A 6142-nucleotide genomic window follows, 5' to 3' on the forward strand; every position below is an offset into this window, starting at 1 on the left:
CTCATTATTTATTTTATTTAAGCTAAAGCAAGCAGTAAAATGTAAAAATGAAATGCTTAGTGCTCAAGGGAATTTAAATTAAAAGAAATGCATCAGAAATGAGAATGAAAATTTGCACTAACAAGTGTTTCTCAAAATATTATAGGTTTCATATAAACTCCATGATTTTATAAATTTTCCAGAATCAAAACCAAATACAAGATAATAAAATTTAAATATGAAGATAGAGAGGTATTGAATTCCATTTTTAATTATGGAATTATATATTGAAAACTGAAACATGTGAGAAATGAAAATGATTTAAATATACTGCAAATTTCTCATTAATTTCTTTCTTACCATCAAAGCTCGCTTTTAAAATAACATATTGCCATATTGGATAATTCGCATCACATGTTTCTTCACCATGTTTCAAGTTTAATTTACAAAACTTCACCTTTGTTGCTATGCCATATATTGATTAAATGTTAATGGCTTAGAGGCATGCATTGGAAGTTCTCACATCGGAGGTTGCAATGGCAAATTGCCGACATGAAAACATGCAATGAGAAGATGTGCTATGAGATGGAGCGATCGCATCATTAAAGAAATATTATATCAGGGGTCGGGGCATATTTACACTGTGCTTCCCACATCACAGAGTCGGAGATGTGATGTGAGCATAAATAAAAATGCGATGAATCGATTGCGATATCGACGATGCTAATCGGTGATTGGTGAAATTTTTCATACCCAATGTAACACAATTCGATTCTTGCGATGCCGATGTGCGATGAATGACGTGGCTAATTGGCGATCACGATCATCAATCTTAAGCACATGATGTAACAATTCTCGATACGTCGATATGCGATGAAGAGTGGACTCGATAATTTTATGATGAAAATTTAATAACATATCGGATCTGAGACATCGACCCTTTTAAAGTTATGCTCCTACCATTATTTGCGATTGAATGGACGCGATATTTTATAAACTTGATTTGAATTTCATATCGGGTCCAAAATTATGTGGTCATCGTAATATGGTAAAGTCGTTTATCGGAGATCAGCGATTCATGATAATGGAAGTATATTCAACTGCAAACCTCCGATATGCGAAATGCGATATAGCATATGAGTGAGGTAATACATCGGAGACCTTTAAAAACAATTTGTTTATCAAAAATGCTAAAAGCTACTTTTGATGAAATATTGCACTACAAATGGTTTTGAAGTAGATGATGTAATATTGGAATGAAATTATTGACGAAGATGAGCGGGATGGTAATATTGCGAATATGTATTCACCGTAGTATTAGCAATATGAAAATCAAATTGAATCAATCAATGAAAGCAAAATTAAAAAATGCTCAAATTCTAATGAATCACAAATAAAATTTCTCTGAACCTGTTGCAAATTTGAAATGGGTTTGCTGCTTACTTCAAGTTTTGAAAACAAATGAAAACCTTTAAATAAATAAAAAAACAAAAATAAAAAATAAACTAAGGAAAAGAGAAACTAATAATAGATGAGAATGAACCTGTGAATGCGTACTTGGAAGGAAATTCTCTGTAGTTTTTATCTCGTGAATCTTCAAATTTTTCCCTCAATTTATCAAAATTTTAACTTTGTTCAAAATCATCTCATCATTTATTCTAAATCAGAGTGAGCAATCAGCCTAAATAAAATATGTTTATTTATGTTCAGGAAATATAAAATTTACGAGAAATAAATATGAAAATAGTCTTCCCTTTTGAATTGAAACACCAATTTATTACCTCTGCTTATTCCGAATAACTTTAGAAGAATCTGTATTGTTATAGTAATTGTTTAACCATTCCTTTAGTAAATGAATATGATGCATATTGCAGCATCAAATAATAAACTAAAGGTCCGAATGGGATAAAGCCACTAGTCGTGGAAAAATATCAAAACAAATTTGAATGTGTGCACATAGCAGAATGGACATCCTTAGTAAATTTCGAGGAAGATAATATGAACTTCGTATGATTATCACGAATGGTTAGACTGACTAATAATGATTGAATTAGAATTAAGCTTATCATAGAAAGTCATACATTTCATGGGATAATGGGATCATGAAGCTTTTATATCCTCAAAACCTTTATCATATAAAATCAAAAGTAAATCTTAAAAGGAAATCTCGAAATGAAGAAAAATGGCTTTGAGGTGATCGATGCCAAGTGCAGTTTCAATTGAATTTAATAAATACATTATTCAAACTAGGCAAAGTAGAGGTATTGCTGTAAGAAATTTAAAGAGGAAAACAAAAATTAAAACTTTCTGATAGGAAGAAAATGTTTTCACTAAACATGAATGAGAAGGGCTGATTTCTTTGTTTTATTTTTTTATGTTCAAAACTGCAGAAAATAAATTAACTATATAAAACAAACTAACTAAATTAATTATACTTCTATTCTAACCATATACATGAAAATGACTAGGTATAGTCATATTTCTAGTGTAACCATTTTCTCATTTTAATTCCTGCATGTATGTACAATTCAAATGTTAGTAATAAAAATACAAATCTAACTAAACTAAGGAAATTAAATATGAAGTCAAAATATACAGTTATTGTTAGCAACTTAACTAAAATCTCCTTCTCTTGAAATTTGTTTTTCAATTGAATACCAATTGGATCATAGAAATCTGGATGGATTTCCATTAATGATTGGGAAATATTCAAAAGAGGAGATGACAGGCCAAATTGTGAATATGAAATTTTGAATTCAAAGGCCTGGGAAAAATTGTTAGTGTTATGTACAAATGTTAAGCCATTAACAATTTTCCTTGAAGGAAACTTTCCAAATATTTTTCAAATGAGTCAATGAAAAATGAATGGAAATCTATTAAATACAATTGAAAATTATTAATTGAATTAGACTGCTAACCAGATTGTAAAAATATATTCTCTTGTTGATATTGCCTTTGAGAAGATAGAAGCTTTTGATAAAATATTAGCATTGATTGAAATTTAAATTGAAATAGCTTTTGATGCTCATGATTATAATATGAAACTTCAATTTTGCAATAGAGCAATGCACCAATTAAATGTTTGACAGTAAAGTGCTCAATATGCCAACGTAAGGTATCAAAAATCTGAAAAATAAAATTAGAAATAAAATCTGATTTTAAACAGAGAAAGTGAGGAAACAAAAATAAAATGAAATCACTATTGTTACAACTAATGTTATAGGACAATTGGGATCATTTTGAAATAATTTCTTTTTTCACAGGGATTGGCCAGAATTATGGAATTTGAGTAATTGTCAATTCCAACTTGTGAATTAGAAAATTAATTACGATTATGAGTAGGAATGAGAGCTTGATTATGATATGAATTATAAATTGGAATGTTTTCTTGAATAGTGAAATCATGAAGATAATTTGCTGCTTTAGAATGATGATTAGTTGGAATAATTTCTAAATTGAAATGTTCCTCATTCTCATATGTTATTTGAATTTTATCATGAGGATACTCTTGAGAAAAATAGGAATCAACATCCTCAATGTCAGAGTAATTATCATAAACAACTTCACAAAATTCTCTAGAATTCCCTTCGATCTCATCCAATATAGCAAAACAAGGAGGAACACTAATTTCATATTCATTAATGGCAAAAGAATGATCAATTATTGTTTCTCTATCTTAATAAAAATTAATTGGTATGTCATTTTGATCAGCTTCTATATTTTCTGAAATATCATTAATACCAAGAGGGGAAAAATTACTATTATTAAAAATATCGGGATAAAGGGAAAAATGTGAACTTGAAACAATGTATTTAAAACTGTATCTATTTGAGAAGTCTTGTGTATTATGCTGATTGTAAATTTCAGATTGTAGATCGGTCATGCTTTTTTGAAGAAGATTACTTTGCTGCTCTGATTTTGGCATTTGCTCATCATGGAAATATTCAGAAATTTGTACAGCAGTTTGCATGCTATTATTTACTTTGATTGTTGGTTGCACTCGCTGATTTACAATCTGATTTTCTGAATTTAATGTAGAGTAACTTTCAGATTCTAATGCAGTTCTTTCTCCAAAATTGTTGTTGTTGTCTTCTTGCATTTTATTAGAAATATTTTCCAAGCTTTGTGAAACAACTTCATCACAATTTATTTGCACATCCAGATTGGAATTCTCATTTATGTTGGAAGGGGATAAAACAAAGCTTGAACTAATTTAATATGAATTGCAAATGGAAGGAAGAGAACAAATATATTCAAACCAATCTAGTAATTCTTCTTCTGTAGGTTTATCTTCGACTTTAAATCTTAAACAATTCAAAGGAAATCGAATATTGAAATCTCTAACAGACTCATTTTCAAATCTTCACAAATATTCAATTTCATTACATACATGTTCATAATCGTAGCCGTCAAATTTACAAATGAAAATTGTAACAAATTGGTCCCAGTTGTGGATTGAGGCTTCTGGAAGAGTTCTACACCAGTTTCTGGCTTTTCTCGCGAATGTAAGAGTAAAAATTCTGCATAAGATGCCTTCATCAATTCCTTGAAATTTATAATTTGAAACATTTTGAATAAATTGAAGAACATGATTAAAAGCAGAAGAATTTCTCTTACAATTAAATTTTACCTGAGACAAGAGTCTTACCACTTCGGGTGGAGTATTATTTGAAGATGCACGTCCATGGATACAACTCCAAACTGGAAGCTTAAGAGGAGCCATCATGATTTAAATAAAATGTTAAAATTGAAAATACTCTAATTGATGAAAAGTCTCAGGCTCTCCTTCTAGTGCCAAAAATGTTGATGCCTCGAAAATCGCTGCAACAACAATGGGAGATAACCACCCGGTCTGGACCTTAAAGCAGCTCCTTTTCCATTTGGTGTGGTGGCTCTAACTGGTTTAACTAGGTCCGGTTACCTTTTCCCTATCGCTATTGGCTTATGATGTATTTTTAACTACCAATAGACAAGGATATCAGATGATTTCTTCTTGCTGATTAAGCAAGAGAATGACCCTTAAGCTGATTTGGGTTAAGCCAAGCCACAACTAAAATTTTGCCTCTCTGAGAAGAGGACTTAAAAGAATGTAGAAATTACTCTAAATGCAAGCTTATTCTAAGATGCAAGCAAAAGAAACTAATCTTAATCCTATATTAATTAGGTAGATATAGATCTAACCCAACAAAAAACAAGATAATTAAAGTATTGGGATTTTAAATATGTCTTGTTTATAATGAATATCAAGTTAATGAAGTAGTTCAATTAACTGATATTATGGATATCAAAACACATCATATTGAGACCTATTAACTGAAATAATAAACCAACAACACTCAGGAAGTAGTTCACAAAAATGATATTGATTATCAAATCAGTAAATCCAATAATTAAACAATAATATGTAGAAATAGTTCACAATACATTATCATTCAATAAATCAGTTTTATAAGACAAATTTCTGAGAAAATAGTTACTCAGAAATCAGAAATTAATTCATAAGAACATAAATACATAATAACAACATTGAGGCAAATTATCCATATCGACAATAGTGCACAAACATGAATAAAATGACACATTCATGTTATCATAAAAATGAAACTGATATTTGAAACAATAGTATTAAAACTACCAATTTATTATATCCATTTCTCTGTCCCTAGTCTCTAACAGCTCTTTACATTGTTTGAACTTCTGCTGTCAGAACTAAAGCCACAATAATGCAAACTTTGCCCATCATGCATAATTCAAGATACAAAGGAAAAATCCTCAATAATCCACAGATCTGAGATTTTCTCTCCTCTCTCCTACAACTCTAAATTCCTATTACAAAAGTGCTTTTAGAAGTCCAAAATTGCAAAGGAGAGTAGCCTCCTATTACATTCTGCAATCTGCTATTTATAATATTTGTAAAGGAAGTTTTTAGAGAAAAGTTTGTTGAAGATAAATCTATCAAATCCAATTTTATTTGCTCAAAAATTTTAATCTTCAATTGCTGGAGCATTCTCATTGATTGAGATCCTTTTTTCCATATTTCTTCCACTGTTTCCCTGCAAAAAAAAATCAAAATAAATTAAGTTGCAATCAATAAAATCAAAATATCATTTCTAGTAATTAAAACAAATCCAATCTCCCGGATGCGGGTGACATCACCGCCTAT

The sequence above is a fragment of the Pinus tabuliformis genome, chromosome 7 (genome assembly GCF_031772625.1).
Source record: "Pinus tabuliformis cultivar Carrire ecotype Pingquan chromosome 7, CPIR1, whole genome shotgun sequence".
Classification (NCBI taxonomy): Eukaryota; Viridiplantae; Streptophyta; class Pinopsida; order Pinales; family Pinaceae; genus Pinus; species Pinus tabuliformis.